The sequence below is a fragment of the Hyperoodon ampullatus genome (assembly GCF_949752795.1).
Source record: "Hyperoodon ampullatus genome assembly, chromosome: 11".
In the NCBI taxonomy this organism is placed as follows: Eukaryota; Metazoa; Chordata; class Mammalia; order Artiodactyla; family Ziphiidae; genus Hyperoodon; species Hyperoodon ampullatus.
Window position 1 is genome coordinate 22,810,989 of NC_136924.1, and position 24,557 is coordinate 22,835,545.

Sequence of the window (24,557 nt, forward strand, 5' to 3'; positions counted from 1 at the left end):
ACATATATTTGGGTTAAATATTTCACATGAGAAAAATAATTTTTACGTTCCTAAAAGATAAAGTAGCGGAAAGAGATTTGTGCAAAGTTACCTCTGCACCGGGAGAGATGTGGTGTGAAATCAGTGTGTCCCCTCGGATCCAGAGAGAGAGCAACAGAGCGGCAAGGCAGTGTGGGTAGGAAGAGAAAGCAGGGACGGTGCTGTCACTCAGGCTGCCCTAGGGTCTAACTCTCTACCGAGCAGCCACAGGACCCTTCCAAAGTAGAAGTCAGGCCTCGTCCCTCCAATAGCTTCCTACGGCTCAGAAGAAACTCTGAGTCCTGAGCTGGCCTCAAGTCCCAGCAAGGCTGCCTGCCCTCTGTCTTTCTCTGTGTCCCCTCCTCCCTCCCCTCCAGCCTTCTGTGTTCTGTGAACATTCCACGCTCATTCTGGCCTTGGGGCCTCCACCCTTGTTTCTCCATCTGCCTGGAATGTTCCCCAGCAATTTTCAAATGACACCTTCTCATCCCTTTGGACGTTGCTTAAGTGTTGTCTGTCTTCTCACAAAGGCCCTTCCCATCTCCTCTGTAAAAGAACTGAGCCCTCACCCTGTCACACTCTATCCTGTGATCCTCTTCATATCATTCTCTGAAATAACTTTATTTGCAGGTTTAGTGTTTGCATAGCCCTCTCCCCCAGGTAAGCTTCCAGACAGCAGGTATATCTTTATCATTACTATTTCCCAAACACCTAAACCAATGTTTGAAATAGTGGGGGCTCAATGACTATGAAAGAATGAATGTTCATACAGATGAAAGTAGCAAAGTAGGATTAGAATCAAGTACTGCCTGACCAGAGACTCCCCAGGATGGGATTTTTGAGCCTGACAGGGCTGCAAAGGGCATAGTGTAGAAGAGATGACAAAGGAAACCAAGCCTTGCAGAGAGCCTCTGTCCCCAGCCCTTCCCAGAGCTTTACAAATGTTACTCTTTCCTTCACCCCAACATTCCTAACTGGAAGGTGTTCTTCTTGCTTTACAGAAGAGGAGACTGAGGTTCAGAGTGGTTAAGTAGCCCACCTAAGAGCCAGTATGTGGTGGCTCTGGGATTTGAATATGGCTTCCTGACTCCAAAACTTGTTTTACGCCAAGGCAAACAGCAAAGTTTGGGCATATCTCCAAACATTACTGACTTTTTAAAAACAACAAATTATAAATCCATTCATAAGAAATATATTCACCTCTTTTCTGCACAAGCGTAGTACCAGGATAGAACAATCCTTGTTGGGTAACTAGTTCCCAAAGTAAATGACCCATTGTGAAAATGATTTTTTAAAAACATTTCTCTTTTCAAGTTTTAAGGGGTTGAAGCGGGCATTTCTTTGGCACTCATCCTGTGCTATCTGGAACTATTATTGGCCTATTTGTCAGTTAGCCTATTGGCCTTTCTGCCTAATCTGATTTCAATTTTAAACTAGCATGATGCTCTATTCCTTTTTTATTTTTTAATTAAAAAATTTTATTTTTATTTATTTATTTTAAAATTCATTAACTTGAGATGTCTGGTTTTCTTTAATAGTAATCTTTTTTATTTATTTATTTAGTTTTATATTTATTTTTGGCTGTGTTAGGTCTTTGTTTCTGTGCGAGGGCTTTCTCTAGTTGTGGCAAGCGGGGGCCACTCTTCATCGTGGTGCATGGGCCTCTTCACTATCGCGGCCTCTCGTTGCGGAGCACAGGCTCCAGACGCGCAGGCTCAGTAGTTGTGGCTCATAGGCCTAGTTGCTCCGTGGCATGTGGGATCTTCCCAGACCAGGGCTCGAACCCATGTCCCCTGCATTGGCAGGAAGATTCTCAACCACTGTGCCACCAGGGAAGCCCCCCAAATTTTTTTAATTTTTAATTTCTAATTTAATTTTTATTTTATATTTGAGTATAGCTGATTTACAATGTTGTGTTAGCTTCAGGTGTACAGCAAAGTGATTCAGTTACACATATATCCATTCTTTTTCAGATTCTTTTCCCATATAGGTTATTACAGAATATTGAGTAGAGTTCCCTGTGCTATACAGTAGGTCCCTGATGGTTATCTATTTTATATATAGTAGTGTGTATATGTTAATCCCAAACTCCTAATTTATCCCTAACCCCACCATGTTTCCCCTCTGATAACCATAAATTTGCTCTATTCCTTTTATACTCACTCTCTGACCCATGTCTGTCGAGGATGGGGATGGTAAATGTTAATCAGCGTGTGTCTGTCTGCACCACATCCCTCTGATTTGATAAACCTTCATCTTCCCAGGCTGATAAATCCTCTCATCTTTGCAGGTTGTTTTCATAAAGCAGTCCTTTTAGTCCACTCTCTCTGTACCTTCTCCTCCTGTATTCCAAATGCTTCAGGTCTGCTGAACATATTACTCACAACATTCCAGGTATAAGTGAACCATGGCCTTACATTTGAGTGGGCTACTATTTCCTGCTTTTAATGCCCCTTTAAAAATGCCCCTTCTAAGCACTCCTGATTTTTGGCTGGCTTTTTAGCTCCAGTAGGAATAACTAGGCACAAAAACAGACACTGACTGTAAAAGCTCGTAATTTTGTTATAGCTGATCGTTGAAAGCCCTTTAATCCTGGAAGGATGGCTTGGATGATTTCTCCCTACGTTCCTTATCTTACAGGTGTCCAAGCAGAAGCCCACCTGCCATCCGTCTGCCCACCCACGGAACCCTGTGTTATCCTCTATATTCTTATTAGTCAGCTTGGCATTGCACTACCCATAGGAGCTTAGTAGTTTTTGCAAATCTGGAATTTCACCATATACTCCTTTTTTCAGGTGATTTACAAATATGCTAAGTAAGTGTGGTCCCCAGGCTGATTACTTGCAGGCAATACTGTTCATACAATCCAGAGAAATACCCTTATATTCTTTCATTGTTTCTTTTTTTTTTAAGCATCAAGATCAAAGAATTCCTCCATTTCAGAAAAATACAACATTAACCTTTTCAAGTGTATTTGCAAGTCTAAAAACCACTACATTTTCTTATTCCCTTTTATTCTTATTCTCAATTACTTTGCCAGAGCTTCTATTAGATATAAATTCCTCCCCAAAAATCCCCACTGCCTTTCTCTCAGTAGGGAATTGAACCTGATGCTGATGGTGCTGCCTTGGGCCCCTAAAACCTGCTAAGAAATGTTTGGCTTTTTTTAAAGATATACATTTTTAAGATTTATTATTTATTTATTATTTATTTTGGCCACGTCAGGTCTTAGTGTGGCACATGGGATCTTTGTTGAGGCATGCAGAATCTTCTGTTGCAGAGTGCAGGCTTCTCTCTAGTTGTGGTGTGTGGGTTTTCTCTTCTCTAGTTGTGGCGCGTGGGCTCCAGAGCATGTGGGCTCTGTAGTTGTGGTGCATGGGTTCCAGAGTGCGTGGGCCCTGTAGTTTGCGGCATGCAGACTCTCTAGCTGAGGCGCACAAGCTCAGTAGCTGTGGTGCGCGGGCTTATTGCCCCGTGGCATGTGGGAACCTAGCTCCCCGACCAGGGATCGAACCCGCGTCCCCTGCATTTTAAGGCGGATTCTTTACCACTGGACCACCAGGGAAGTCCCAAGAAATGTTTTTATAGCAATAAAGACACTCAAAATTATTCTGACAAAAAACTGACACTAAATAACAAATAACTGTGATAGAATTGAGTTGGTGTAACTTCCATTGCTGCTTTTGGTTTACTCTCTGACAGCTCAATTTTGGGCAAGTTACCTGACTCCTCTGATCCCAGTTTTCTTGCCTATAAAATGAGGAAGTTAATGCCAATCTCAAATGTTGTTGGAAAGATGAAGAGTGAAACTGTGAGAATAATCAGCACAGTGCCAGCACACAGAAGACACAATCTCACGGTGTGCTCATTCCAGCTAATGGTCTCTAAGGATGCAAGGAAATCTGACCTGGAAAAACAGGGACTTGGTCATTTTCATAAAGTTAATGATGTCAAACAAATATGCTGGTGCCTTGCATCATGAGACGTGGTTAACCTTGGAAAAACTCTCATTGAAGCGACATGTACTGGTAGTAATGGGTCTGGTTTCTAGCTATTAGTTTAATATCATATCTAATCTAAAAGAACACATCCTATTCTCCCATCCCACCATTCAGTTTCCAATAGGAGGTAAGCTGAGGCCCTCCTCCACACTAAGCTCCATTGCTGCCTCCTCCACACAACTAGCCCAAAGAGGGAAACAGACAGATGGGTGGACAGAATGAACAAATTACCACAGAGTGATGGTTCATGTCAAGAACGCCTGGGTAACTCTCCTTCTGTATTAGAAATGATCCCCCCTTTTTTTTTTAAATTTAAATTTTGGCTGTGTTGGGTTTTCGCTGCTGCGCGCGGGCTTTCTCTAGTTGTAGTGAGCGGGGGCTACTCTTCGTTGCAGTGTGCAGGCTTCTCATTGTGGTGGCTTCTCTTGTTGCGGAGCAAGGGCTCTAGGCGCGCGGGCTTCAGTAGTTGTGGCACACAGGCTCAGTAGTTGTGGCTTGCGGGCTCTGGGCTCTAGAGCACAGGTTCAGTAGTTGTGGCGTACGGGCTTAGTTGCTTGGGGCGTGTGGGATCTTCCTGGACCAGGGATCGAACCCGTGACCCCTGCATTGGCAGGCAGATTCTTACCCACTGCGCCACCAGGGAAGTCCAGAAATGATCCCATATTACAGAAGATACTGATGATTACATTTATTGAACATCTGCTATGTTCCAGTTGTGCCAGAAACTGTTCCAAGTGTACTATATATGTGTAAATATCTCATTAGATTCTTAAAATAACAGTATCATTCCCATTTTAGAGATACCAAACCTGAGACTTAGAAATACTGAGTACTTTGTTGAAGGTCTCACTGCTAACAGGTATCCTGTCTGGGATCTGCACCTGATTCTTAACCTGCTCTTTACCACTCACCACACTCTTCTTCTTGCTATCAACCTCTATACTGCTTGGTCTTAGCTACACTATTAGTTACACATTATGATGCTTCTTAAGATGGTGATTTTTATTTTGAGTTATCATGTTCAAAACATTTATACTGGGTCTTGATCATCTGAAAACATTAAAATAACACAGTTTCAGTTTTGGACAAGGCTCAAGGCAGGGTTAAATCTTCAAGCCAAAAGAGCTCAGGTGGGTGTACCTTACAGAATTCCTCATGAAATGCATATATACACAAAGGACAAGAAGTCCTCATGAACCTAAGATTCAATTCAAGTTGACTAATGTTAGAGAGGTAGGGAGGGTGACATTTGGCTTCAAAACTCCAAAGCTGACAGTAAGAAATCCAATTGGCAAAACAACAGAGAAACTATTCCAAAGAAAGATAGTCATTATGGAAAAGTTAAGTCCAAAGGCAGCTGGGTTTGCCTTGAGTGAGAACAGCTTAACATCTGATCATTGTTGTAAGCAGATAGGGAAACAGTGAGATCCTGCCACCCCAGGCACCGTAATTCATGACCAGTCAGTCTGTAAACCTGTAAACCAGTCTGTAAAGTCAGTTTTCAAAAAGCTGGAGCAATGGTTACTGTGTTAGAAAAGAATTCTGTACGGTTTTCATCACTGCTTGGGTGAACAGTTAACTGCATGTAAAAGGAAGGAACCCCATCGGAGTAAAAGGTAAAGTAATGGTAACCTACTGAGGATTTAGCTATTCCAAGATATTGAGCCAATTCTGCTCAATTCAAAAAACAATATCGAAAAAACACATGAAAGGATGTTCAAAATCACTAAGTATTAGAGAAATGCAAATCAAAACTACAATGAGGTATCACCTCACACCGGTCAGAATGGCCATCATCAAAAAATCTACAAACAATAAATGCTGGAGAGGGTGTGGAGAAAAGGGAACCCTCTTGCACTGTTGGTGGGAATGTAAATTGATACAGCCACTATGGAGAACAGTATGGAGGTTCCTTAGAAAACTAAAAATAGAACTACCATACGACCCAGCAATCCCACTACTGGGCATATACCCTGAGAAAACCATAATTCAAAAAGAGTCATGTACCACAATGTTCATTGCAGCACTATTTACAATGGCCAGGACATGGAAGCAACCTAAGTGTCCACAGACAGATGAATGGATAAAGAAGATGTGGCACATATATACAATGGAATATTACTCAGCCATAAAAAAGAAATGAAATTGAGTTATTTGTAGTGAGGTGGATGGACCTAGAGACTGTCATACAGAGTGAAGTAAGTCAGAAAGAGAAAAACAAATACCATATGCTAACACATATATATGGAATCTAAAAAAAAAAAAAGGTTCTGAAGAACCTAGGGGCAGGACCGGAATAAAGACGCAGACGTAGAGAATGGACTTGAGGACACGGGAAGGGGGAAGGGTAAGCTGGGACGAAGTGAGAGAGTGGCATGGACTTATATACACTACCAAATGTGTGGGAAGCAGCCGCATAGCACAGGGAGATCAGCTTGGTGCTTTGTCATCACCTAGAGGGGTGGGATAGGGAGGGTGGGAGGGAGACACAAAAGGGAGGAGATATGGGGATATATGTATATGTATAGCTGATTCACTTTGTTATAAAGCAGAAACTAACACATCATTGTAAAGCAATTATACTCCAATAAAGATGTTAAAAACAACAAACAAACAGAAAAACCAATATCAAGGTTCTGCCACAAATTATTTGGTGGATTCAAAGAGGAAACACAGAGAAACTGGGCATAAAAAACTACAGAGCCAAACCATTAACTAAGAATCAATTATTATACATATGAGGATAAGAAAGTGGTTCCAACTGCTGAGCTCCAACGGGTAAAAAATTAAAGTTAGTGCATGTTTTCTTACTGGTTTTTATTACAACTATCATGAGAAATGTGGGTTAAAGGGAAGGAACTGAAACAACACAGGCCTGCTGCATATTGGTATACATTCATCAGAGTAGTAGCTGCCTCTGGGAATCCTCTCCAGTATCAATTAAAGAAGACAACTTCAGAAACCCCTTTGCACACCCTGGCAATAGGAGAATAACTGTTTGAGTGACAATGCTATAATATTATGTCACTGTCATTTATGTTTCTGGGTTTAGCTGTGGGAATTCTGCTAGACAATATCATGACATTACCCTCACACTGAATAGGTCACATCAGAATATATGTCACAGCAAACTGGAAGTCAGGGTACCCAGACTTCTTTTTTTTTCCCTCTTTAAATTTAATGTGATATAAATTAAACATGTTTTTCTCTTTTGAAAAATTAATGTTTTGATTATAATAACAATGCATTCCCATTATAGGGACCGGAAATACAGAAAAACAAATAAGAGGATGAGTTATCCTAGGCTCTTAGTGTTTAGGTACATTTCCTTTCATTTTGTCCCCATGATTATGTGTTGTAGTTGTCATACTATAAGTACAATTTTCACTGTAATTTTTTTTCACTCAATATTAAACCTAAAGAACTTTCCTACTTATACTACCCTCAGCAGGCATTTAAAGTAACTCCATGTTACCATATTATTGCTTTTGAGAAGTATGTCATAATTCATTAACCACCCCCCTCACTGTTGGAAATTTAGCTTGTGCTTCTTTTCTCAATATCAAACATTCCATGTGCTTTAAAAATGCTATCATCCTACAACTTCCATTTTCGCTGCCATGTTTGCATAGACAATATGAAAAACACCAGAGAACGCTGCAGGAATGCACGTGAGTCATGAAGAAGAGTCATGTAGCGACAGTCTGTCTCCATGTTCCACATGAAATATCAATCCGTTTATTGCCGGCTGGACCCAGTCCTCCAGGGAGAAATCACAAACCCACATAATGTTCCTCAGAGTCACATTTTGCATTTGTTATATTTTGGAGTTCAGATTTAGCTGACAGACGTGAAATAACACAGGTAGCTAGAATCCTCCAGAGATTACACGTGCGGCAGTGCTGAGCACACAGGCGATTCTGGTTATCACTGTGGGACTGCATCCTTCTTATTTCTGGGTTTTATTTAGGGAGGGATTTTTATTTAAATGGTATTTTGGATGAAACAGCTCCACGCTGCATGCGGAACCCCCCTTCCATTTTAAAAGGGTAGATTATTTCCCCCTTTCCTTTTCTAGATATTTGCCAAGTGAGGACAGCAGCTCCCATGCAAGTCTAGAGAGCTCATCTACCTTCAGAGGGGCCTCTTCTAACAAAACTCCAAGTGCTCTGAATGCCTAGAATGGAAGCTCAGATGGAAGTTTATCAGGTTTGTTCTCCTCTGCAGAACTCAGAGGAATCGCAATTAAATGTGAACGCTTTCCCCCCTTCCTGGTAATAATTTCTAAACACTTTCCACTGAGAGCATCAAGGCAAAAGTGCCTGTGTGTCATTCAATTTCAACTCCCACAATTCCAGAAATCCTCATTTGAACTTGCATTCGATTTTTGACTGTGACATTTTCTCTCTCATCTCTTGGGCTGTAATAATCCATGTCTGGAATGGTATGGTGGATAGAAGGACCTCTGGAGCAGACAGTCATGACATTTTGTTCTTGCCCTGATTCTTCTTCTAGCTAAGTGATCTTTAACATCTTTGAGGTGTGATATTGAAGGGACAATAATAATCTTATTCAGCAAACATTTATTGGATGTCTTCCACATATAACGCAATTTGGGAGCACCAAAGAAGAAAAAAATTCAGTCCTCTAGGGCTCTCAATTCAGTAGGTGAAAAAATATTTTTTAAAATGTGGGTGTGTGTATATATTCTTGCATATTATCTATGCATGTATCCATCCATCCATCTACCTACCTACCTACCTATCTTCCACCCGTCTATCTAAATATATATGACTACACAGCCTTCCAAGACTAAAAGGGATTTCTGTGGACTGAATGAGAATGGCTAGGAAGCTGCTCTGGAAATTATAAAGCACTAAATTAGGGCATTATTTCTCTTTTAAGTACAACAGAAACTTAAAACTTTCTTACCCTGTCCTTGAATAATCCTAACAGCAAAATTTTGAATATTATCTTTGTTACTTAAATGTGCAATTATGGATACCTCTGGGTAGATTTAGATCAAGGACCATGCCTTTCACCTCTCCAGCCCTCTTTCCTATTAATCTAAAATGTCTTTAACTCTAACCAGACAAATCTCTTCCATGTCTTCAACCGTGTCATGTACATCTCTTTGGCCCAAATATATAACACCTCTGCATACTCTAGAATGTCCCTGTCTTCTTTATCATTAGAATGTTGCAAGGATGAAATTAAAATTCACCTAAAGCCTTCCTTGCTCACTTCTCTCTTTGAACTTCTCTAGTATTTGTGGACTGCCCTGTGTTGTTGACATTTGATATACAAGGGTGTGTACTGCTAGCTCTCTTGTTATATGTGTCTTACCTGTTCAACCAGACTGTAAGCTCTGGGAAGTCAGGTACAGTGTCACTGTAACCTAGGGTCCCTCATGGCATCTAGCACGCAAGTATACCTTAAAGGGACATACCTGAAATCTCAAATCTGATCCCTTTTGCAATGGACAACAAACGAAGTAGGGGAGATACCTCTGAAAGGCAAAAAGGAGAAGAAAGCAACAGCTATACCCTATTTCTTTTCCTTTCTACTCTCAATAGTTTTCTATTCCTTCTGGGTTTTAGCACCAAATTCCTTTACACAGCCTTGCCAAGGGTGATGTAAAACTCCCTTACTTCCCACCATCTGTAAGTCCTTCCCTATACCTCCTTCAACTAAAAAATCAAAAACCTGTGACTAGATTTTCCAAATTTTCTTTCCTTCTGCTATTACTTTTTAGAGCAACTGCTACTAAATAATAAGCAAATAACCGTTTGTATGACAGATGCCATCAAAACACAACTGTGTTGGAAATTGGAGACAATACAAATAAATGGAAAAATATCCTGTGTTTGTGAACTGGAAGAATCAGTATTGTTAAAATGTCCATACTACCCAAAGCAATCTACAGATTTAATGCAATCCCCATCAAAATCCCCATGACATTTTTCATGGAACTAGAACAAATAATCCTAAAATTTGTATGGACCACAAAAGACCCTGAATAGCCAAAGCAATCTTAAGAAAAAAGAACAAAGCTGGAAGTATCACACACTCTGACTTCAGACTATACTACAAAGCTACAGTAATCAAAACAGTGTGGTACTGGCACATAAAAAGACACATAGATCAATGGACCAGAACAGAGAGCCCAGAAATTAACCCATGCACATATGGTTAATTAATCTACTACAAAGGAGGCAAAAATATACAATGAGGAAAAGACAGTCTCTTCAATAAGTGGTGCTGGGAAAACTAGACAGTTACATGTAAAAGAAGGAAATTAGAACATTTTATACCATATACAGAAATAAACTCAAAATGGATTTATTTTATAAAAAATTCTAAATGTAAGATCTGAAACCATAAAACTCCTAGAAGAAAACACAGGCAGTAAAATTTTTGACATAGGTCTTAGTAATATTTTTTTGGATCTGTCTTCTTAGGCAGGGGAAGTAAAAGCAAAAATAAACAAATGGGACCTTATCAAACTTAAAAGCTTTCACACAGTGAAGGAAACCATCAACAAAACAAAAAGGCAACCTACTGAATGGGAGAAGACATTTTAAAATGATATGTCCAATAACGGGTTAATATCCAAAGTATGTAAAGAACTCATAAAACTCAATATCAAATAATCAAACAACCCAATTAAAAAAATGGGAAAAGGACCTGAATAGACATTTTCCCAAAGAAGACATACAGTTGGCCTACAGGCACATGAAAAGATGCTCAACATCACTAATCATCCAGGAAACACAAATCAAAACCATAATACAATACCATCTCACACATGTCAAAATGGCTGTAGTAAAAAAGACAAGAAATAACAAGTGTTGGTGAGGATGTGGAGAGAAGAGAACCTTAAGATACTGTCAGTGGGAATGTATATTGGTACAACCACTATGGAAAACAGTATGGAGATTCCTCAAAAAACTAAAAATAAAACTACCATATGATCCAGCAATTCCACTCCTGGGTATATATCTGAAGAAAATGAAAACAATAATTCAAACAAGATATATGCACCCCAATGTTTGTAGGAGCATTATTTACAACAGCAAAGATATGAAATCAACTTGTGTCCGTCAACAGATAAATGGATAAAGAAAGTAAAATATGGTATATACATACAATGGAATATTACTCAGCCATAAAAAAGAATAAAATTTTGCCATTTGCAACATGGATGAATCTGGAGGGTGTTATGCTTAGTGAAATAAGCTAGAGAATGACAAATGCTATATATTTTCACTTATATGTGGAATCTGAAAAATAAAACAAATGAATATAGCAAAACAGAAACAGACTCACAGATACAGAGAACTAGGGGTTACCAAAGGGGAGAGAAGTTGCGGGGGGTGGTGGTGAGGCAAGATAGGTGAAGGGGAATAAGAGGTACAAACTATAAGCTATAAAAGAAATAAGTTACAAGGATGTAATGTACAGCACAGGGAATATAGCCAATAATTTATAATGACTTTATGTGGAGTATAATCCATAAACATATCTAATCACTATGTTGTACACCTGAAACTAATGTAATATTGAAAGTCAACTATACTTTAATAAAAAACAAAACAAAAACAAAACCCCAAACACAACTGTGTTAACCTACGGCAAGGAAAAGAGGTTCCAAGTTACACAGCTCCAGAGAGAGCAGAGGGCCGTGAGAAAGAGGGAGAGTGTGAGACGGGGGGTGGAGGTGGGGTGGGGGTTGGGGATATGTGTGTTTTCTGAATGTAGTCTGTCTCAGTAAACAGGAAATACTAATTACGAGGAAACAAGATAATCTCTGCATAGAAAGAGAGGCCTTAATGGTATAATTGCCTCTGAGCGTTTAAGGGTTCTGGAGGTAGAAAGCCTTTTTTTGTAATCAATGAGAATCTTAGGCTTATTTGCAAAGCTCTCTGAATTACCTCTTGATGAAAGTACTAATTTTCTGATTATATTTTCATATAAACACTGCTCCAGAAGATTTTTAAAAAATACAAACCAACGAACCAACCAACCAACCAACCAACGAATCAGTTCCTAACTAATTTCCCTGTAAGTTACTTGTAAGTATAGCTTGCTGCAAATCGGGATTTCATAGGAGAAATTTGGTTTGCATTGCTGAATTGCATTTGAGCAATTGTTGGGATTACTGAAGGAAAAATTTGTTATGAAAGAAAATGGGGGGCTTTCCTGGTGTCATAGTGGTTAAGAATCTGCCTGCCAATGCAGGGGACATGAATTTGAGCCCTGGTCCGGGAAGATCCCACATGCCACGGAGCAACTAAGCCCTGTGCCATAACTACTGAGCCTGTGCTCTAGAGCACACGAGCCACAACTACTGAAGCCTGCGTGCCTAGAGCCTGTGCTCCGCAACAAAAGAAGCCACCACAATGAGAAGCCCGCGCACCACAATGAAGAGTAGCCGGGCTTCCCGGTGGCGCAGTGGTTGAGAATCTGCCTGCCAATGCAGGGGACACAGGTTCGAGCCCTGGTCTGGGAAGATCCCACATGCCGCGGAGCAACTGGGCCCGTGAGCCACAACTACTGAGCCTGCGCATCTGGAGCCTGTGCTCCGCAACAAGAGAGGCCGTGACAGTGAGAGGCCCGCGCACCGCGATGAAGAGTGGCCCCCGCTTGCCACAACTAGAGAAAGCCCTCACACAGAAATGAAGACCCAACACAGCAATAAATAAATAAATAAATAAATTTAAAAAAAAAAAAAAGAGTAGCCCCCACTCGCCACAACTAGAGAAAGCCCGCGCACAGCAACGAAGACCCAACACAGCCAAAAATAAAATAAATATATTTTTTTTTAAAAAAGAAAGAAAATGGGAACTATGTGCTATATCCCACATCTGAAGTTATTCTTATAGATGTGATGATGGGCTAATAGCATGTGAAAGCTGCAATCTCTTTGCAGTATTATTAATACATAAAAATGCTCTGCATCTGAAGAAGTAGAAAGGCCACAATTTTGCTTATATTTTGCTAACCATGCAAGATATTTACGGTTATTAAGGGTAATTTTCAACTTAGATTTTTTCAGTTTTTGAGATCATAAAACTTATGGTCTATTATATTGTGTACCCAATGTGCTCATTATTGTAAATGAAATTATGTTTAACAAAGTTCATTATTAACACACATCCATTTATTATAAATTAAACTGAAATATACAAAAGACATGAATATAACATTTGTAGAAGAGCTCTAAGACAAATTGAATCTCAAGAGACAATCTTAGGTGAGGTCCTGGTTATTCAATTTTTGGATTATAAATGGTTTCCTTTTCTGCTCTTTTACTGCTTCCTTCTTTCTGTTTAGCTACTTTAATGGCATGTAACACCCTCTATCAGAGGGTAGGACAGTGAAAGGGACAATGAATTGAAACCAGTCGATTCTGTTTCTTGTCAGCAGCTCTGATAAAAGAATTTGGCATGGGAGGAGGCAAAAATCTATCTAAAACTAGTTCAAATTAAGGTTTAAAAAATGCTTGCATGGATTTTACTTAGCCTACCTAGCTACTACTGCACTTTAGAATTGGGTGTTCATTTTATTTCAGTCCCTATATGGAGGGAAAAAGGATGTTAAGGGTTAAAAAAAAAAGTATTTCTAAGGAAAGGAGATGTTGTTGTTAGTCCCAAGGACAGGCTCAAGATGAGAAAGCAGGATGGTAGTGAGAGGTTTTTTTTTATAATCCTTTTCTTCCATTGCTTTTCCCCACCCCCATCAGCTATCTCCTTATCATCTTTATCTCCTGAAGAATCACATAACAGAATAAAATTGGAGTCACTATATACTCACTAGAATGACTAAAATAAAAAAGGTTGACAATACCAAGTGGCAGTGAGGATGTGGAGAAACTGGAACCTTCATATTGCTAGTGGGAACGTGAAATGGTACCTTTAGGTTTTGGAGAACTGCCAATATCTCACATTATGACTCAGCTTCTTATACAACCCATCAAGTACACTCCTAGTCAGCAACCCAAGAGAAATGGAGACATGTCCATACAAAGATTTATAAATGAATGTTTAGACAACCTTATTCATAATACCTAAAAACTGGAAAAAATCCAAATGTCTCATCAACTGGCAAATGGATGAGTAAAATCTAGTATATTCATGCTATGGAGTACTACTCAGAAATAAAAAAGAACAGGCTATAGATACATGCTACAGTATGCGTGTCAGAAACATTATGCTAAGTGAAAGAAGCCAGACACATAAGATTACATGTTGTATGATTCATTTTTTGATGTTTTTAGAAAATATAAAACTGTATCTAGAGAAAGCAGATCAATGTTTGCCTAGGGTGGGAATGGGAGTGAGGACTGACTGCAACGGCTATGAGGGAATTTTTCTAGTGATGGAAATATTCTAAAACCGAAGAGCATTGATGGGTGAACAACTGTATAAATTTACTAAAACTCACTGAATTGTATACTTAAAATGGGTATTTTTTATGACCCATAATTGTATCGCAATAAAGCTGTTTAAAAAATGAACAGTGCTGGGAGAAAGCCCTCAGTATTCAGTATTCAGCAAGTGTGGTGTAAATAGGCCATTTCTGAAGGCTATAATTCAGGTTGCTCCAGAGAGAAACCGCTGTCCTCTAGAAATGTACCATTTTCCACTTGGACTAAAGGATAAGCAACACTCGAACTGCAGGGTGTCCAGGATATTTCAAGGGAAATGTGACCCAGAGGGCAGCTTTGCTCTAGGTACCGAGTGCTGTTTAGCTACAGGCTAATGGGTGAGTAGGACATTCTCTGTTACATGTCTACGGTAAATTAGGACCTACAGCTTTCAATATGCATATTTTAAGAGTCTTAATCTTCCTAGTGATGACACTTTGGTAAAAATGTTTATGCTTTTTAAATGCTTGCAGCAAATGGTTTGTGAATGTTTGAAAAGAGAGAAGTGCCCACTAGGAGCCATGATGGGCTCTGTAGGGGTAGCAGGTGGTGATAATGAGATTCTCTCACGCACTAGGGAATAAGGTTGCATTCTAAGCACTAAATTAATCACACCAACAGAATGAATGGAGACAGAATGACTTGTTTCAGAAAGAGCCAATGGAATAGACCGGCAATTTGACTATTTTGTTTAGATACTGAAACCCAGCTGAACAAAGAAGGTATGTGTCAGGGTGGGGTGGGCATGGAAGCAAGGGTGGGGGGCAGATTTAAGCAGTGAAACAGTGGATAAAACACAATTAAAAAGCCTAGCCTTGGTAGTATTGTTGGGACAGAGAGTTTGAATCTGGAAAAAGGAAGCTCCTTGATCACTTAAAAGGCATTCTCTGCCGTTGGGCAGAGGCTATTTCATCAGGTCTCCTATTGATCCATACAAGATCTCTCTCAAAATTACCTTTCCTCCAATACCACGTGCACCAGCAGGCAATCAGAGAATCCGTTTTCTTGGTACCCAGACACCAGGAGAGGGAGTGTAAAAGATGGAGGGCAGGGAGATTTTGACCACAGTTAGGGAGGCCTTCCCACCATACATTAACTGACTGCAAATCTTGTTGATATGCTGTTCTCGAGTCAACTAACTCAACACCGTGGAAGCATAAGACTCTATCAGACGAACACAGTGACTGGGAGCAGGGCTTGGTGTCAGGGTGACGTGGGTGTGAGCCTTGATTCTGGCACTTACTACATATGGCTTTGGGTCAATTGTTTAGCCTCGCTCAGCTTCACCTAACTCATTCAGAATAATGGGGTTAAAAAAATAGTACTTACCTCTTAGTGTCGACATTAAATGAGATATAGGGAAAGCACCTAGCCCAGTGCCTGGCACAGAATGAGTCTCCATAAATGGTAAGTTCATTCAGTGTGTGATTTAGTCCAGTTTCTGAACTAGAAGGACTAAGCCCACCCCTGGAACTTGGTCACTCATCGACGTCATGTCACAACTCGAAGCCCTCGGCAACTGGCCAGGCAACTTTTCTCTGGCAAGAACACCTCTGCCATCAGCCTCTCTTCAAACTTCAATGGTCTCATTAAAAATAAGTTCTTGCTGTACTACATTAATTTCCTCTTTTTGACGGGATATTAGTATGAGGTTGACAGACCAGGAGAATGCCATAGATATAGTGTCTTTGATTTCAGTAAAGCACTTGATGAAGTCTTTCATTATCTATAAGATGGTGGGCTCTATGAGAGAAAAATTAAGTGGATTCACGGCTTGTGATTGTGGTTGTACATCTATATCCAAGAGGCTTGATGAATGACTCTGTCACAGCCTGTAGGGGGGGACCACTGATTGAATGCCATAGGCCTCTGCCCCTGGATTCTGCTCTGTTCAATATTTTTATTAATGGCATCAAAGTAGACCTAAGAGGGACGTTTATCAGATTTTTCAATGACATAAGGCTGTGAAGGATATTTAATACGGTAATAGGCCAATGCAAAATTCAAAATTCCCTCAACAGGCTGACAGGCCACGGTGACACCGAAAAGATGCAATTTAACATGGATAAATGTAATGTCCTACATTAAGGTTCCAAAAGAAATCAATTGTTCAAGATGGAGGAATATATGGCTTTGCCACAGTTCAGAGAAATATCTGAATTTTTAGTTGAACACAAAAAAGAGGCCTTTTAATGCCTCTTTTTACTGGAAAGAACATAAGACGACAGGTCAGAAGGGGAAAGGAATATACATATAATACAGATCAGCTCATTTACCTTACTGTTTCAGTCTTACAAGTTTGGTGATTATCTCCATTTTAGAAATGAATAGACTGAGGCTCAGGGATTTTAGGAAGTTGCCAAAGTAGGTGACAAAGTCAGGAGTTGACTTCCAAAATTCGTGCTCTTTATACTCATTATATCCTGCTGCCATTTCTCTCTCAGAGACGCTGTGAGGCTCAAGTGAGACAATTTTAAAAGAAGTACCTAGCATGGTGCCCGACCCACATCTTCTGCTCAGAAGTTGTTGGTCTTTCCCCAGAGACTCATTTAGCTGTTAAGGCTATGTGCTTATTTAAAAGACTGGTACTTTATTTACTACAGTATGAGCCCTGCAGTTTATTCTAAGTCTTTTCAAGTTTACCCATTAATATATCTACCACAGAAATGATTCTGTTTTCTTATATTCCTTTTACTCTCACTATTATTCCAAAATCCTTCATGCCAGAAGGGGAAGCCCTGGCCAGGAAAAGGTAGTGGGAAATTTGAGGGCAATCTGAAATCTGTCAGTCAGTAATGATTCCTAGACAATAAAAACTTTTTTTAAATTAAGGTAATTTTCAAGGGCTGCATTAGTGGTTCAGTGTTGCATATTTACATGAAAAAACCTCAATTACCTTTAGATAATGGGGTGGTGTGTTAAGTAACCTTAGTATAGTGATATACATATAGAATGTACAAAATTTTCACTTAGTTCAATTATTTAATTAGTGTATCTTATGGTTATATGACACTTTTTTCCCATTGTTGGAGTCTTTATTGGAATTTTTTCTAAATATATATATTTATATTATATATATTATATATAATATTGTATATAATATATATTATATTATATATTATATTATACATAAATGTTATATATATTTGGCATTCTTCCTAAATATATATATTAATATAACATACATATAAATATAATATATAAAATACATAAGAATTCCAAATGTTATATATAATACATGTTCTTCCTAAACATATAATATATATAGCCTATATGTATAATATATGTAAATATTTAGGAAGAATTCTAAATATTATATATGATATATATTATAGATAATATGTAATAATCTCTATATATCTAATATATATACATAAACAACTTTTGCTCCTCCCCTGCCTAAGTGCAGTTAATTGAAGGTCCTTAATTCTTTCCTTGATATCTGGAACATCACATAGCATCTGATTCATGCTGTGTGAAGACCATTTGTCACTGGGCCACAGTGCCGCTGCAGAAGGTGGCTGACGAATGCATATTGGCCCCAGCAGCATCCCAGGTTTTTCTCTTTTTAATAAATACTTAGGAGCAGTTGTTTGTCATTGTCTGTTGCACCAAAAGCAAGGGCTGACAACATTAGTTATCTAAAAGTCCCAGTTAATGGAGGGTTTATTGTAAAAAAAAAAATTCTTTGAGGGGGAGGGGCAAGCTCCTTTGAATGTTCTCTCCTTCCTTCTCCTCGCCTAGGCCAGCCATGATTCACAAAGCTGGAGAATGGAGAGTCATTAAAAAGATGGAGTCATTAGCTGCTGACAGTGCTAGTCCTGTTCTCCCATCCTGGTGTGGAGAGGGATAGCCATGGTGAGTGACCAGGTTGCCCTGTGTAGTGAATGAGATGAGAACCTCTGCTGTAAACTCTCTTATAAAGATATGCAAAGAAGTAATGTTTCTGGTGTTGAAGGATTCTTTGGGGGCCAGAGCATTTAATCTGTGATAAAATGGGGCCCGTCCTTCAGGTTTTTAAGGCTTATGAGCTGTGCCTTCTTTTTGGAATGGCCTTCACCTCTTCTCTACCTGGTGAACCTCTACTCATCTTTCAATATGTCAAGACCAAGTTCAAATATTACTTTCTGAAAGATGAAACTTCTACCAACACCCCTGTCACCCATCCCCTGCCACCTGTCATGCTGTACTACAGCTAGGTGTTTGCATGTTTCCTTCTCTAGACCAAAATCTTGAAGGCAGAAATAAAGTCTTATTCTTTTTGTATTCCTTACATGCGGCTATTATAAAATGGCTCAAAACTAAACCAAACCAGACCAAAACAAAGAAATCTCAAAACAAATCACAGCAACAGACCTTTGAATGACAGTATCAAATTAGTCATGCTCCAAGAAAAATATATCAACTTAGCGCAGTGTATGAAAAAATGAAGTATATTTACTTTGTATCAGGTTTGTAAGCTTGTTGATCAAATATATGAGCTCAAGGTGAAAAAGCAAAAAGAAGAGCAATGCTTTCTAAAAAGGAGATGCTGAACTATCAAATGGAAAAGTTATATCCCTACTTGTCAATATAATTCATTATAATTTACAAGCCTCCAATGAAAACCAAGCAATAAACAATGATTTAGTATGTGGTTGAAAACAGGGTTTAATATGCAATTGTCACTGAACTCATTACACCTTCATATAATGTCATTCGCACAGTGAGAGATTATTCATTTTTACTTCAAGATAATCCTAATATTAAGCTGGACAGAAAACAACATAGGATGAAAACTTGGTAATTCATTCTTATGTTGCCCTAGAATGATGATAGTATAGGGCATGTCAATAATTAATTAATATAATGTTATTCACATAATGGGCACCTGATAGCCATGACATGCATAATTAATGATGAAAATGCCATAGTGTTAATATCAAACCTACTGACTACATCAACAATTTTCCACCTATGCTTAAATTAAATCTTCCTGGTTCAATCTTCATGGGATTCAAGTAATTTGTCATTTTTGATGACAAATTTAAATGCCAAAGTTTATTTCCAATATATGAAAAATGACTGTTTGCCATAGAAGTATTTAATCTCAATTGTAAAAAAGAATTTCCTAACAGTATTTCAGGCAAAATGCCTCAATTATTGAAATCTCATATTTTAATTCTTTGAGATGAAAGTGGCTTCCTTTCCCCAGCATTTTAAAAAAAATTTTATTTTCAGTACATTAAACTGACCGATAAAAACATTCTAAAAATGTACAATTTTTCCTTTTTAACAAAGTATAATAAAGCATAAACCGCCCCCCAAAACAGGATACTTGACATTTACAGTTCATTCTTGTTTTTATTTAGGTTGAATCTCTTCTCTCATCAAGGTTCATAAAAAATGATATTTATATCTCTTGAACACGGACAGAATGTGTTGAAGGCTCCCTGTGGGAAAACCATGAGCAGAGGTAAATACTGCAAGATCCTTAGCTCCTTGACTGCAGTGTCTCTTAGGGAAATGTTGCTTAGGAGAGATGCTAATTAAGGAGGCTGGGAGAAAAGAGATGTTACCTTTCCAAACACAACATTTAAAAACCAAGTATTATTAATACAGTGGTTTTATGAAGCACTTAAATCTTATATAAGCACGGCTTAGTTTTTGTTTCCTAAAAAAAGACAGCATTTGGGCAAACCAAAAGCTGAATAATTTAAATTGTGAATTTGAAAGAAAAAAATTTGCATCTAGCTAGGAATTTAATAAAATGCGACTTTCAAACACTTTCCCCCCATTTTATAACCATTTACATGGCTACTTGCAAAATCTCTAGTCACGCAGAAGCTGAAAAAGATGGTTTTAATTTTAAAATAGTAACACTGCAGGGAGAAGAGTTTTATAAACTATTCGTTTCAATATGAAAGGGCTTAAAATTCAAGAGTGTTTAAACTTAGAATTTGAAGTTATTCCTTGGAATGGCCTCATGGCTAGTATCTTGTCTATATACAAGGTCAAAATAGATTTATGTCTCCAGTTAATTTGGACTGACTGCCAAGCAATTTATTAGGAAGCTGGAGTATCTGAATTGATCACTAAGACAAGAGAACAAATGGGCTTTGTCTGATTAGTTGTTTACTTGACGATTAAATCATTATGCCTGCAGAAAATTTACTTGACTTCCAAATGAGACAGACAGACGGACAGTCACCCCCATGACATACTATTTAGAACCCTATCTTAATTAAATGAAAAAAGTCAATTTTCAAAAGCTCAGCATTAAGCATATTTTGTTGCTTATTTCTTTGCCGAATTACCTCTCAGGAAGTGGAAGGGCTTCGTGTTGCCATTCTTCCTGATCTACTGTCATGTTCTCCACAACTGGAAACTTTTGGGAAGATGGATAATTAGGTATTAAATAGCAGAAATTATAAGTGCTGGGTCTTCCATTAGCAAATACCCCTTTTCAAAATGTTCAGTTCGGGGCTTCCCTGGTGGCGCAGTGGTTGGGAGTCCGCCTGCCGATGGACGGGACACGGGTTTGTGCCCCAGTCTGGGAGGATCCCACGTGCCGCGGAGCGGCTGGGCCCGTGAGCCATGGCCGCTGGGCCTGTGCGTCCGGAGCCTGTGCTCCGCAATGGGAGAGGCCACAACAGTGAGAGGCCCGCGTACCGCAAAAAAAAAAAAAAAAAGTTCAGTTCGATCTTTGATTAAAATTTCAGCAGAAGGCTTCCTTTGGAGGCTTGGAAGTTATTTTCCACATAATGGAGGTGATGGAGACGATAGAGGCAACATTTAAGGGGAAAAAAGACTCTCTCCAGTTCTTTCTGCCCAGCCTGCCAATACTGCCATCTTCACAGCACCCAGGCTGGCCAAGACCTAACCTCACACTGAACAAGGGAACAACGTTTTTTTCTTAAACATTTTTACTGGAGTATAATTGCTTTACAGTGGTGTCAGTTTCTGCTGTATAACAAAGTGAATCAGCTATACATATACATATATCCCCATATCCCCTCCCTCTTGCATCTCCCTCCCACCCTCCCTATCCCACCCCTCTGGGTGGTCACAAAGCACCGAGCTGATCTCCCTGTGCTATACGACTGCTTCCCACTAGCTACCTATTTTACATTTGGGGAACAACGTTTTAATTAAGCATGGAGTTCTATTACTTTTGCTACTTAAAGTGAAAAACACTAAAGCAAGAAAGCTTGTTAAGGAACCACAGCATGTTGTACAGAAGTTGGTCACTGTGCCCTTGACAGAACCGTTATGGTCCCACAGTTCTAGGTTCTTATTGGCAGCTTCTGCTCTGAGAGTCACACCTTGGTGAGGGACCCCAACAATGCAGCCTGTAGCACGCAGTTATCCATCAGCAAATATGTATCCAGCGTCGGCTGTGTCGTGCTTAGGGGCATACAGAAATGAATGGGACGTAATTATTGCCTCGAGATGCTCCCGGTCCAGTGGGGAAAGTGAAGTGACAGATGCTCCAAGTGAGTATCTTCACTGTTATGAAAGCTCAGGGTAGGGAGTGACGATCTCTGCCTGTGGGAGATCTTCATGGTGTAGGAGACAGGCTTTCAGGGATGAGTAGGAGTTTTCCAGGTAGAGGAGTAAGGGAAGAGAATTCAGGCAAAAGAGATATCACGTGCAAGAGTGAAGACGTGTGCAAGAACATAAGAACATGACATGTCTGTTTATGGTTTTACAATTTTATTTACGTCCCTGTTCATTTTTGGCAAGGGAGAACTGTATATGTGAGTGGCAGGACAGGAGGCTTGAAGGTGGGTTGTGGCCAGATTTAAGGGCATTTGAAAGAAATGTGGTCTTCCAACTTAATTATATATTATATTATATCAAATATATTATATTTGACAACACGTGTAAAGTGCTCAGAAGAATGCCTGGCATGGTGTGCATGCTCAGTAAATATGGACTGTTTTTATTATGGTGAAATCTTTGGGAAGTCAACCAAAGTTTCAAAGAAGGGAAAGGATGAGATTAGAGTTGATGAGATCAGAGATCACTATTGCTCTATAATACTGAATTTGATGTCAGTACTGAGAACAGACTGGAGTAAGGAGATCCTGTCCACAGGCCAGTGCATTGAAGTAATTCAGGTGAGTAAGGATGAGGGCCAGGAGTGAGTTCTTGTTCACTGTGTACCCCCAGAGTCCAGTGAAGTGGCTGCATGTAGTAAGTACCCAATACATAGTCACTGAATGAACAAATGAGTGTCAATGAGAGGAGGGAGCAGATCTGAGAAACATTTGGCAGCAGAAAGGGCAGGGATGGGGAGTGTTGGCTGTAAACGGTGAAGGAAAGGAAAGTTTTTTAAGGATGGCTCCAGAAAACTGGGCTTGGGAGAGCAGTGCTGCAGAAAGGGGGAGGAGCAGCGTCGGTGGGGAAGACAAGGCTCTTGTGAATGAGGGTTTCTTTCCATGTAGCTGCTGGGTTCAGCCTCTCCTGAGGGTTGAGAAAAAGTGGCCACGGGAGGGCAAAGGAGCCTCTCACAGGCACCTAGTTTAATCCCCACAAACCCTCCCTGAGTCCAGTATTGTTATCCCTGGTTACAGGTAGGGAAACTGAGGAATAAGATGACATATTAACTAGGTGGCAGAGTCCAGATTAAAAACACACACATCTTTCTGCCACAAAGCCTGTGCTTTTGTGTCAGTCCATCACATTGCCTCCCCTCTTAAAATGAACATTTGGAATAAGGTATAGTCCACATTCAGACAGCTTGTGGCTGGGGAGGAGAGGTACCTTTGCAAAGAAACCAAAGCATAACTTAACTTTTGCTTCATTAATACTTCAAAACCTGCTTTCCTCATTCACAGGGTTATTATGAGGAACGAAAAAAGATGTGGAAATCTTTTGAAAAATATAAAACATTCTATAAAAGCAAGGTGATATGAAAAAGAAAAAGAAGAAAATATGTTCAGATTCCTGTTAAGGAATTCTAGAAAAGTGCAAAAGATGAGAGGAGCTGGATGCTGTATTAGGACCATTTGACTGGCAACCACAGTTCAGAGAACTTGTTGTTTTTTCTGTCAATTTTACCTGTCTGTCCATTTTCCTAAAACATGAAAATCTGGATTTGTGGTATGGGAAAAGAATGAATTTTGCCTTCCAAAGTCAGAGAGTTTACAACTGTTTTGCTTTCAATACTTTCTCAAAGAGCCTTGGTTCTGAATAAACCTATATTCATACGACTTGTGTCTGCAAAATTCCCTTGGGGACCGGGTGGGGAGCAAGTGGCCGTTGGGTGGGATGTGCGTTATCCTTGTGCCGGACAAAGCCTTTGAACACCCCTGAGGGCCCGTGGAGAGTACGGTGATGTGTCTCTACTTGATTCAACTCAGCACCTAGCATGGGCCTGGCATGCTGAAGGCTGTTAGAACCTATGTGTTGTTCTAATGAACAAATGATGCTAAGCCTGAGATGGTGAGACAAGTGACAGGAAAGCAGAGGGCCACACAGCACCTGGGGGATCTTGTTCCACAGTTAGGCTTCGTTATGATCTGGGACCAGGAACGGAGCAGTGGATTGGCTCACATGTGGGCCGAGGCCACCTCTCTGGTCTCATTAGCAAGACATGCTAACCAAAGGAGCTGAATGATCCTCACACAAGCCCCAAAGGAGGAGCAGAGAAACACCACTCTTCCTCAACCTCGGAGTAGTTTCCTTGCTCTCCTAGTTAAATATGCATGGCATATAAAAATAATTGTGCAGACAGAAGGACTCACAGTTGCTCAAAGTAGACCAGGAAGGTGTTTGGACCATTCAGTGGGTGGTGCGACTGCCAGGAGAATCAGGAATGTGCCAGGGGTGGGAATAGAAACTACTCCAGGAAATGGTACTGTAGGAAACAATTTACATATTTCAGGGCATGGGAGGTTCTGGAACTGCATTTGTTCCCCTGCATTTCTACCAGTGAAATAAATTGTTAAGAGTTAAAATGAGTAGATGATATGTAGTGATATGGCTGGAAAGCCACGTAAGACTAGTTTACAGCCAGGCTCTATGCATAGTTTATCACATCAGATCTTTACAACCTACATGGAAAGTAGTATTATCCCCTATTTTACAAGTGAGGAAAGAGCTTCAGGGAGCTTATGCAAGCA

General features: G+C 39.7%; 1 protein-coding gene across 19 annotated transcripts in view; it reads right to left on the reverse strand.

Moving 5' to 3' along the window:
• ANKS1B (ankyrin repeat and sterile alpha motif domain containing 1B) overlaps positions 1–24,557 on the reverse strand; it is a gene marked incomplete at both ends in the record, with an annotated part of 1,147,860 nt that overhangs the window by 90,182 nt on the left and 1,033,121 nt on the right. The gene's annotated exons all lie outside the window — the stretch shown is intronic.